The 12,175-nt window shown below is 37.7% G+C and overlaps 1 long non-coding RNA gene across 3 annotated transcripts in view; it reads left to right on the forward strand.

Moving 5' to 3' along the window:
- LOC107833140 (uncharacterized) overlaps positions 1-12,175 on the forward strand; it is a 91,560-nt gene that overhangs the window by 60,146 nt on the left and 19,239 nt on the right. For all 3 annotated transcript variants that reach the window (XR_001658855.1, XR_001658854.1, XR_001658856.1), the window contains exon 5: positions 3,265-3,340. This is a non-coding gene — a long non-coding RNA (uncharacterized LOC107833140). The remainder of the gene's footprint in view (positions 1-3,264; positions 3,341-12,175) is intronic.

Raw genomic sequence — 12,175 nt, forward strand, 5'->3', positions numbered from 1 at the left:
GTTTGTCACAATATATATCATTGATTTATTGTCCAGCCCTAACGGTAAGCCAGAAAATGAGGCTCAACCCTGGATTACCTGCATAATGCTGTACAAGAAGCTAACATTTCTGTGTTAAAATATTTTTTATTAATGTTTAATGATACTCTAGTTATGAAGGAAACCAATTCATTAGCTGATCATCAAAATTAACAAAAAGAAATTGTCATAATATCACTCTGTGAAGAACCTATAAACTGCAGGAAGACATTTATTTGTTTGAATTCATCTGTGTTCATTAGGCAAGGCACTAAACCACAAGTTGCCTATTGAACTAAATAAACTTTTGATGATATTTTAATTTATTGAGCCGCACTCTATAAACGTGACTGTAAAAACTGGAGAAAATGAGGTAATCTCTCTTGAAAGCTGGATATTTTTTATTCAAGCTAGGAAAATATTAGAAGCCACTGAAAGCTGTTTTAATGCTTTGCCCTTAAGGGAGGCTCAGTGTTTCATTTCCACGTTGCGCTAAAGGGAAGATTTTCACCTTGTAAAGGTGAAGGTCGGGGTCCTCTTTCAGCTGACAGGTATAATCCCACTCCTACAAAATGGTTGTGTCCACACACTAATCACAGCAGCAACTATAATTGACTGATTCGAGTTGGGCTCAGGCTAATTTATGTGTGCAACCCCAAGAAAGCTTAAAGACAATCCTGAGGCGTCATCTTCGTGATAGATATCTCCTCTAATGCCCTTGCTCCTCCTGGCCTCTGCGTGAAGCCTCCTACGTCTGCATTTCTAAATTTGACAGCTTTTTCTTTAAATTGAAGCTCCTTTTTTCATAAAGCTGCTTTATCTGCACTTCAGATCACAGGGTTAAACAAATGGTTTTGGTTTGGTGGGTAAAATTCAGCTTTAGGCTTCTGCAGTTTGAGTCTGCATCTTCAGATATGTAAGGTTCTGTCTTTTACAGAACAAATATGTAATTATTATTGAATGTGTGGAAAAAAAAGACATATTTAATGATGTTCTAACAGATAAGAATTATTTATAACTAGTATGTGTTTGATTTGCTACCTCTGCTGCATTTTTTCTCTTCTAAAATTACCTTGATCCAAAAGGAAATTTCAGTTAATTCCTGCCATGTTTTATTTGGCAGATGTGCAAAGAACCAACTCAACCAAACATCAAACTTCATTTTCAAAAGTAATAGCTAGAAGTTTGCATGGGGGTATTTGCTTTGTGCAAAATATTTTTGTAAAATTGTAAAACAAAACACAGTGTTATAAAAAATAAAATAAAAAAAAAAGCTTATTGTCAGTCAGAAACCAAAAGAGGAATTCAGTCGACGAACAGCAATGGCCGTTTATTAATTAAAAATACACTCTGATTCCAGGACCAGTAAAGTTGAACTGAAATGGACTTACTTTGAGTCACCACGTTCACCTCAGTTACTGCAGCCAGAAACTAATGATCATCTCAGACCTGAACATTCAAAAACACAGAAAGACAATTACAAAGTCAGCCTTCTAGCACCTGAATACCAAAATACATTTACGACCTTCCAGGTCTCCCATGAAGAAGCAACACTGAGTTTTTATAAAGCTCTAATCTGGAACAAACTTATAGAAAACTGCAAAACAGGCAAAACACTGAGCTCCTTTAAATCAAGGCTAAAACAAAAGCTTACTTTGAATTGCCTGATGGAAAAACAGCTGGAACATCGATTGACCTATTCAATGTGTGTTTAATTATGATTTTTCTTGATGATTTTGATGAGGGCATTTGACAAAATATAATTTTTATTGTAATGTAATATCAAGCCCTTTGACCTATCTTGTTGCTGAAATGTGCGATACAACCAGATTAATTTTTAGATGTTTTTATGATTAGATAAATCTCAATCTTTGAGACATAAACCTGCAACTTACAAACACACAATTTAAACGTACATTTGACTTTCCGTTTTGGCGTTTGGGCTCTCACTCATCGTCTCTCCCTCTTTAGCTAGACGGAGATAAATTTAATACTTTTATTGATTGCTGCTAGGAAGTTATGCCTTTTGGCATTTGGATATGAATCACTGTACAGTGGCCCCCTGCCTGTTCATTGCTCTGAGATTTTTTCATATCTGACGTATTTGAAACAAAATGCGGCTTGAGAAGATGAAGCACCGAGACACAATGCTACCTGACTGATTTTGCAAAGCAGGCAATCCAGGAGTGCCATTCATGTTGACATGGTGCTGATTGGTTGAACCCCTGAGAGCAGAGATAACTATTAAAACTATTAAATAAGCAGCTATGAGTGTTTTCAGCAGATTGTTGTGGTACCAAATCCCTGCAGATGTGAGGCACTTACTGCATATCGGACCTCCTTCGACTATTCATTTTCCAGTGGTATTAGTGGACGTCCACCACCTCTACTGCCCCTTTTAGACAGAAAATTAATTCAGTAAATGTCCAACTATAGGCTATTGTACAGAACGGTGATTATTTCAGTAGATTAAGATCCATTCAAAACAATTCATGCTGGATCTGGAATGGGTAATAGCAACAGACAAGAAGCTATAAAAAGAAAAGAGTCTGAACTATTTTTTTTTCTGCTGGACTCCAGCTCACAACTGCATTAGGTGAATTAGGCTGGAATATTCTATATTATTTTCTATTGTCAGCATATTTGATAAAAAGCCACAGCGCTGGCCCATCTGTTAATGCTTTCTGGCTGCCTCAACTTGTCGCAGCACCAAGGCTTTTATCCTTTTTTATTTATTTATTTAAAAATAAAAACAACTCAGTAATTCATTAAAGCAGGTAGACCTTTACACCGCGGCCTCTTTTTTTTTTTTTTTTTTCTTTACACCGCGGCCTCTTTTTTTTTTTTTTTTGAACAATACTCGAACTGTAGCATACAGTGCTGTTTCCAAGCATGAAATTGAAGTATCTGAAGCTATAGGAAAAAACAGANGCTTATTTAAGATGCAATAAAATGTGCTTACAGTCAAAGGAGCTCAGCAATTCCTGCAGTCACAGGAATTTAATACCATTCCCTCAACCTTTTGAGTCACTTAATTTCTTATCGGAAAATTATTTACAGTGATCCAGTCCACTGACTGAATATGCATCTGCAGAAATGCAGCTGTTTGTTGGTTTCCTCGGTTTTGTATTTTCGAAGGTTTTAACTGAAATACACATTATTTCTGGCTATTTTTCCTAATATTTAAAATATGTCCCTTCATTTTGTTTTTCCACCCTAAACAATCTGCATATAATCACATTTCAGATGTAACCTTACCATGTGATCGTGGCCAAATTGCCATATGTGGGAGCTGCGAACAAGATGGACTTCAAGCTGTAAGGTCAGTAGGAGTTGGCTTGGGAATGCAGTCTGAATATGTTGGAAGTTATGTATTCATATGGTCAGCCTAGTTTCTGGAAGGTCATAATTAAATAAAACCCAGAAACTGGGACTCTGGGTCAAAGCATCTGCCTGATTCACTTGTGAAGAAATAGTTTTGTAGTTTTATCAAACAGAGGGAGTATGTATCAGTTGATTATAATAATCTAATTCAATTGCCAAGTCCCACTCCTTTATAAATTGTAACACACAAGAAGGAAAGACAAATTTTCCTTGTCTCGTTATCAGGGATTATATTTATGTTACTTGACAGTAGTTCAGAAATGGACATATTCCAAGATGGCAACCAAGAATTTATTTGTTTCTGTCTCAGCTTTCCTTCAGCTTCTTCCAGTTACTAATAACTCAGGCTTTAGTGATGGTTTTAAGAAAGAAAAAAAGAAAAACAGAAAAAGAAACAATTTCACCAGCTACAGCTTTGAAAAGATTCAAACTCTGAGGACAACAAAGACCTGCCAGAAAAATTGTTGTTTGGAGAATCAAATGAATTATGAAAGAGAAGAAAAACAATTTAGTCTTACATATCCAGCTGCCTTCCTAATAAATCACTGCCACCCAAAAAGAACTAATTTGTGTTGTTGTGTTGTGAGCATGATTGATGAGCTCGCTCTGGGCTGCAGTAAAGGAGACACAGTTCAACAATGCTCCACAATATCTTTAAAAGTCTCAGAGAGAGAAAAAAATCTTTAATCTCCTCCAGTCGTATCCATTACAGGTATTGATAATGATAATTTTTCAGAAGAAACAGTCAAAATATTATTATATTTTTTTTACTATTGTGAGGTTTGTTGTGGGTTTGGTGCCACAAAAGTAAACAAGTAAGTTAACCTGTAACACTAATAGCTCAGTTTATAAGCTAACCTGAAGAAAATGTATACAAAAATCTGAAATTATATTAAATTTAATAATAGAGGCGTGCTCACAAATACGCTTATAAAAAATATCCAGTTTGTAGTTTGTATTTGTCGTAAGTCAGTTTAATAGATTAACTCTAACCTTGCCCAGACATTTACAGCGTTTGTGTTCACGTTAGCAACGGGTTTTGACACCTTCGCTCATCACACACAGAAACATCAACCAGCCATGCAACGCCACGATGCGCTGCGCCACCCACTGGTTGAGACCGGGATGATGTGAAATTTATTTTCTGGTTCATCTGTAAAACTACACTTATGTTAAGCATCAACTTACAGGTTCAATCTAACCACTCACCTGTATAAATGCACCTGCCGCGCTCTTCACCGCCGCCAGACAGCAGCTCCAGGAGGAGAAAAGCTGCCGTACTCCAGGCATCACACCAGTCAATTTAAGGATGCTTACCGGTCCCCCAAACACAATAAATACCCAGACATTATCACTAATCAATAAAATCCTCCCAGACCGAACTGGAAAATTGGATATTATGCTGCTAGCACTTTGCAACAACTCATAGGCGGAAATGAGAGCGTTGCGCAAAATAAAAGCTGACCCGCTAAATAATAAAACATAATTTAACGAAGCTTTGAGGCAGATAATTTTCCTCAAGGAATTTTAACAATCGAGGAATCGTTACATGATATGTTCATGTGAAGGACATTTTTTCATTGTTTAGGGGTAGGAGTTTATAAGTTCTCACTTCTTCCTACCCCATTTTGAGCATGATATGTTAACTGAAACAAAAAAATCTGTATTTTCTCTTCTTTCTTATGCACTTCTTGTTACTGTGTACTATTTTTATTTTTTTATATTTGTATCATGTTCGAATAAAATTTCATTTCATTTCATTTCATTTCATTTCATTTCATTTCATTGAGCTGAACAGACAGCAAACATGAACTCTGTGCTGTCCTGGCAACACAGAACATAAACATGTGAATTTTAATGTTCTGGATGCAGCAACCACATACCAGCAAGTCAGAGAGAAAAAAAAACAAGATTAGTGGCTCAGTGCTGTTGTTGAGGAGGGGCTGATTTGACACCACAGACATCAAATTGATATTAATATCTATGAGACGCTTTTACCTTTTGAAATATCGCTGTAGCGGTCAAATGCCTTCCAGGAGTCGGGCAAGCTGAAACATGAATGTTTAACAAGACCGCTGCATCGTTCACCTCGATGCAAGCCTCAAGCTCATGAGCTGAATTATTAACCAGTGCGAGCCCCTCCAAAGTCCTGCTGAAATTACATTTATAGGCCTTCTCTTAGCAAAGTGTTGGGAAACAGGAAAATTTAAAATAAAGAAATGCACACTGACACGCTTAACCGTCAGACCTGAGCTGCAGATTTCCAGGGAACACAAAACTGAATGGCACAAGATTGAAAGGGCCTAGCTCTCTATTTGATATACATAATTTATTTGGGTTGATTAAAGCGATAAATAAGGCCAGGCAAAATAGAATCAGCCAATAAAAATAATATATCTGCACCTGAAGTGTTTACACCCGGTGGAACAAGGAGAGGTAGACATATTTTTCAATTTAAATAAAAACTGACAGGCGCTCGGCTCCTGAGTCAGGTAATGTAAAATGACACCTCAGTCACTTGTTGAATAGCCAAAATTAATCTGAGTTTAACTTTGTAAAGACCACAGCAATATTGGGTGATAGCTGTGTGAAAGGCAGTGGCTCATCTGTTTTACTTTAGTGTCAGTAGCACTATTGGATACATTTTAAAATATTAGAAAACATTATTGTTTCCCTCAGGCATACGAGTTTATTTATCAGTAAGATGGCAAACACTATCACTAAAAATGTCACAAAATACGATACAAATGGATTTTCAATATATTTCATATTCCACTATACTGAATGAGGATGATCTTGTGTTTTTTTTTATCTGCACCATGCTGTTTATTTGTTTGACTTTTGGTTTGGTTTGATTATGTTGTATGGGTTTTGTTGTGTTTTGTTTCTCTGTAAATCTCTTTTTCATGTTAATTATTTTTTATGCCTTTTATTTTGGAAAAAAGTCAATATGTAGGTTTACTCTGTTTGCACACCTGCAAAGTTTTACCTCGAGTTTCTCAGATGTACTACTTGTCTTGTTTTGTCTGACCATAAAATATTTCTCCAGAAGTCATTTGACCAGCTCAGCTTTAAATTTTAGACAAACCATTTTGGTTTAAAAGCTAGAAAACCAGTCAAGCAATTAAAATGTATCAATTTTGTATGAGGAAGAGCTGACAAAACCAACCCAGAATTGGATTTTGTTGACGGCTTCACAAAGTGATGATACATTTGAGCCTTTATGTTTGATTTTTGACCTAAGAAATATCACAATAATTGTTTTGTTTTCTTTAATGATTATCAGAGCTGATGTTGTAATGTAATTCCCCCATGGGAAAATAAAACAAAAGCCTAATATCAATGTGAAATCCATAAATCTGATGGACTTTATGCTTAAAATAAAGATCTTCTTGTATGCAGGTTTTTCTATGAGCCAAAGTAAACGGGAAATGAAAATTAGATCGCTTAGATGTGATGCATGCAATGCACGTTATTGAATATATTTTAGGTTTAATCTGTGGCCTGTTTGTTTGACAGTCGTCGTTTCATGTAATTCTGAATAAATGGTGACATATTTAACAAGCATAAATTCAGGGCAGCTTATTTTGCTGTAAAGTCCATCAAAATGGCATCATTTTCAGGAGAAAAGCTGCATTATTGGATTTATTCTTCTGATGTCGATATTAGAGCTAGGAAACCTTTATGAAAAAATATCTCCCACACTTCTGCTCTTATTTTAAGAATTTTACTTCCTTTAAGGGTAAAAAAAATATGATTGGATTGTCTTTTAGGGAGCGGCTGAGCCAGTCTGCAAACCAAATGGGAAATAAAAAATACAAGTTAGTACACTTTCAGGAACACGAACATTTCTGGTATTTCTGGGCTGGATCTTAATGTTTTGTCAGACTCTCTTCTCCTCCTAACACTTACACTTGCAGCCATCTGCTCAGACAAGAGCATTGCAGTTGTATAGCATTCACAGCTTCCCCACTGCTTCTCCAGCATTGCATTAGACGCGGGATCTGGCAGTACAAGCCACACATAATGAACAGGACTTGCACTATATGTAGGAGTTATAGAGTTCAGATAAGAACAGGCAAAGCAAGAGCTGCTCTGATTGGCAGCTGCATTGATAAACAGCTCTCTAATAGGCTGTGGATAGGAGCATCCCATCCATGACTGATTCTGACAGCTATGCTGCTCCGCTTCAAAGCCAAACATCGGCTCTCCTCAATCTGGCACCAGACCTCATTTTCACATGTTGCCTCAGAAACGCGGATGGCAGCCATCTCAACCTACAAACTAACCGCAACACCCTGGATTCACCCCACCCAGGCTTTTGTATATGCAGTAGTAAAGCCGTTTCCTACTCTCTCGTTGTAATTGTGTGCCACATACAACCTTCATAAGTTGAAAGTTTAGCAGAGAGTGGCCACTTCAGGAGACGTGGGAGAGAGACGTGAGGTGATTGGAGCCAATGCTTGAAGCAAAGAACACATATATGTTTTACATTAACCCAGAAAATGTTGTTTTGTACCAGGCTGGAAGCGAACTACAGGGTAGCCTGAAAAACATCGTCCTCAGGCCGTTTTACAATTTATAGAAATGTAATTTTCTGGCCTTCGCCATCAAACACCAACACATTCAATCCTTTACAATGCTCCATGCTGCCTGCAGGTGTAATATTTTTAAATATTCATTTTAATACATTAAACACTACATGCATCATAAAAAGAACTGTTATATTATCTTCACATTTAGGATGTGAGAATTGAGTTTTATAAAAGCAGCAGGATGGAGAGATGACTCGATTATTGGGCGCTGTAACTGAGTACATTTTTAAAACGGATGGTAAAGTCGTTGTTGCTTTGTCATGAGGACCGCTGATGTGAAGAGAAATAATCAAAGAAAGATAAACATGATTGTAGCTAGGCAAACAGGTCTAGTTTTCTGTATAAACAATTGTCTAATTTTTTCATAAAGTAGAGTTTCACTTTGGTATGTTAAGCCAGTGGAAAGCCATTCCGACTTCCCTACTAAAACCGAAACCTAATAACTAAAATCTAATTATTGCTGCTGCCACGTATTGTAGAGTTTACACAAAAACCAACTAAAGAAAAGCTGAGCGGATGGGAACAGATGGAAACAACAGGACAGAGTAAAACTGCAAAGTAAAAAGACAACAGTAAAACCAAAATCCTGAAAGAAAAATCAGTTTTACTTTAACTAAATGCTCAGATGAAACCAAGTCAGCTTAGTCAATAGGTCGTTTTTTACAGCTTTATCATGAAGTATGATCTTTTACATCAGGATTTTTTTTCCCCCAAAGTGTTTTTGATTTTCTAAAGGCATAAACAAGGTGGAAAAAATTGTAAAAATGAAAAAAAAAAATGTTGTAGAAATTTTTCTAGGTGATCAGTTGTTTTTTGGAAAATGCATCAGTTTAACTGGTTGTTAGGGGTTACTTGATTTCATAATATTTTTTTCAAGAATCCTCTAAGGTGGAAGGAGGGACTAGGTTGGTTGGCATGCTTCTTCGTCTGTCGGCCATATTGGATTTAACAAAAAATGTCTTGCACTTGCAGTGGATGGCCAGTAGTTGGCAGTGTATTGCATGATACACTAGTAAAAATCCACAAGAAACACAAGAAAATAGCTTTAAGGGTGCGTTCATTCTACAGTATGAAGTGACCCAATTCCGAGTTTTTGGCAATTCCGATTTTTTTGCCAGGGCCGTTCACACTGCCAGTAAATGCGACCTGTATGCGTTCTGCAGTCTGAACGGGCAAACGACCTGAAAGTGTCCCGCATGCGCAGTAGAGGGCGCAATAGCGTCAGCGTTCTCAGTGTTCTGGCAACCGCCATAAAGAAGAAGTGCTCAGTGTTTGCGGAAGTAAACATGGAGGCTAACGGTGGAGCTTAGCTTACATATTTGAAGTTGTCCGCCCGGAGCAGCATATTAACAACTTAATCCTCATATTGACCGTCATGGTTGTTTTTTTTCTTCCCGCTTGCGCTTATCAGGACGCAGAATAGTGAGATTTGTTGAGAATCAGTGACGTTCAGTTCGGATGAAGGCGACCTGGACGTTAGGTCGCATTTGAATCGGATACGTGTCGGATATGGGTCAGATTCGACAAAGAATCCGACCTGTGCTGTTCACACTGCCATGAAAAGATCAGATACAGGTCGTCAGAAATATCGGAATTGGGTCACTTCAGGCTGCAGCATGAACGCACCCTTAGATAGCTGTCCACTGCAGTGACCCTTATGCATGAAAGAGTTTTAATTAAGTTGCTGGTCCACAGATTCGTTCCAGAACCAGAACTGAAACAAAGTGGAAATCTAGGTCAATTTGAAGTGCTTTAAAATGTATCTGGAAAAAATTAATTCATGAGAAGCAAAGTGTGTAAAACATTAAGCCAAGCATTAAACCACAAAGCAGAAACATTTGCTGGGCAGTAAGTGCTTAGCGGATGTGTGTCCACCACTTGAAGTTTCCAGGTTCAGCACCGTAGAGCTTCGGTCCTGGGAATATTACTGCAAATGGCGACATCCCATCTCCCACAAACCTGAATCAAGTGGCTGAATCCCCTCATCACTGTAGTTCTGCTGTCAAGCCAGTAATTATTCGTGGGAAGGAATGCATCTATAAATTACAGGATGGAAACTCCTGAGGACTAGAATCCTGTTTCTGTTTGTCCTGCCTCTGCTGCATCAGGGTTTAACTCGCTCTGCTGAGCTATTCTCTGACTGCATGGCAACATAATTTTGTTTCTGTAGTATTTGTAATTTATAGCATCTTAAGGAGTGTGCTAAATAAAAAATGAGTAGATTATTGCTAAACATGGCGTAGGAGAAAGTTCTTGTACCATCATGCTGGACTGATTGCAGATCCTCCAGTCACTGCAGTCACGTTTCTTTACATAAGGTGACATTCGTATCTAAATATAGCCAAAAAAATAACTTCCACACCGTTAATCCCAATACACAAACTTAATTTAAAATGGAAGTGAAAACATGAAGTTGTGCAGCATCCTGGTCATGTTTAGATCTTTGTAACACATTAGTTTCCCAGCAAACACAGCAGAACAGGGAGCAGCAGTGTGACAGCAGTTTAGGACACGATAAGGACTTGATGCTGTCAAAAGGACTTAAAAAATTAAGACTTTTTTTATTCAGGAGACAAAACAAATCTTAAAAGACCCCAATGCTTGATTCCAGTCCATTCAGCAACCAGAAAGTTTGCTTCAGCTGAAGTTCAGAATACTTTTTTCTTCTTTTTTAACAGGCAAAATTTCTTTATTTGTCAGATGTAAATTTGTTTTCTTGTAATCTCCAAATTTGGATAGGATTACATTAGTCAATTTTTATCCATAAACCATCCTTTCCAATCTGTTCAAGAGTTACAACCAAAAATATTGACATTTGAGTCATATTCTAGGATTAACATTGAAAATATCAGCCCATCCATGTTGGCTCCATGACATGAAAAAGTGATTAAAATATTTATTCACTCAGATCAGCCCAAGTGAATTAAAATCTTTCTGCTGTGGCAATTGAATCAGGGAGTGTTTGCTTTTTAAATTTCCTTCCTTCCACGTAGCGTTCCAGTTTTTGTTGTTGGCCATTTTTCCCTGTAATAGAAAAAAAGTCAAGTCAAGAGCTTCGACTGAAATGAGCGCACACTTTGCCAGGCTGGCAGGTCAGTGCCCAATTGGGAGCCCTTAAATGAGTGCAACCTTTGAAAGAGCTGTTGTTTGCTGAACCAAAAAAGCTGCGGTCACGGTGGAAGTGAGCACACAAGTACTTTTTCTTGTAGGGCTGACATATCACAGCTAGGATCCTGCTACTCATAAATGCCTGGCCGCCTGGCAAGGTCATCGGCTGAATCGGGGCATCCTTGGCTTTGCAGTTTGCAATGTTCTGAGCTGTACATTACCAAGTTGCTGTGTCCTCCGCCGCCTTTCATGTCACACGGCCCCTACTAAAACCTCAGTGTAGACTAAATGGGAAGTGTTAGTGAAATGAGGCATTTTCTATAAACTTGAATTCTTGTAGACAAGCTCTTGACTATTATAAGAGTTTTCATGCTGTGATTTTAATTGGTTTCCAATTAAACTCAGACCCACAAGCATTTTGCAAATAAAGTTAGTAATGGTTTCCAGCATTCCTTCGCTAAAAATGGCACATGGACACGAAAACACACATCCTCCTGTGTTACCAAAAGGTCTTTTTTTCCACTCCTTAACACAAACATCCAATTAATTGTGGTTAGTACCCATTAAAGAGCTTTCCTGTGACATTTGTTTGACTGTCAGACAGAATCAAATCACATTTGTAACCTGAACTGAAACAGTTTTCCCTAAAAGCAGGTCCACAAATTACAGTTTTTGTTTTGATGAGTTTGGAAGTGGTGGTATAAAAGGACACGGCTAACAATAGCCAGAAACTGTTTCAATTAGGCTCGGTTTTAATTTGTTGCAAGTAACATTTAGCAGTTGGCTTTGGATGAAGACGCAGCTTATTACAGTGGCTGCAGGCATGGTGCCTCTGCAGTCTACTGCCTTGTCCCCTCCAATTAAAATAAATGAAATTATATCTGAATTTAGTTTTAATTACTGGTCCAAATCAAGTAAAGTCTGAAATCAGAATGTCTGCAACTTTTCAGAAGACAACCACTGACCTGAGTGGAGGTCACCAACTCATCGGTTGAGTCTGAATCAGGAGTGGACGAGATTTATTTGAGATTTGTCCAAAAGGAAAATGTCTTAACAATTGATGGGTCACA

This window comes from Poecilia formosa, unplaced genomic scaffold, assembly GCF_000485575.1.
Source record: "Poecilia formosa unplaced genomic scaffold, Poecilia_formosa-5.1.2 Scaffold336, whole genome shotgun sequence".
Lineage (NCBI taxonomy): Eukaryota > Metazoa > Chordata > Actinopteri > Cyprinodontiformes > Poeciliidae > Poecilia > Poecilia formosa.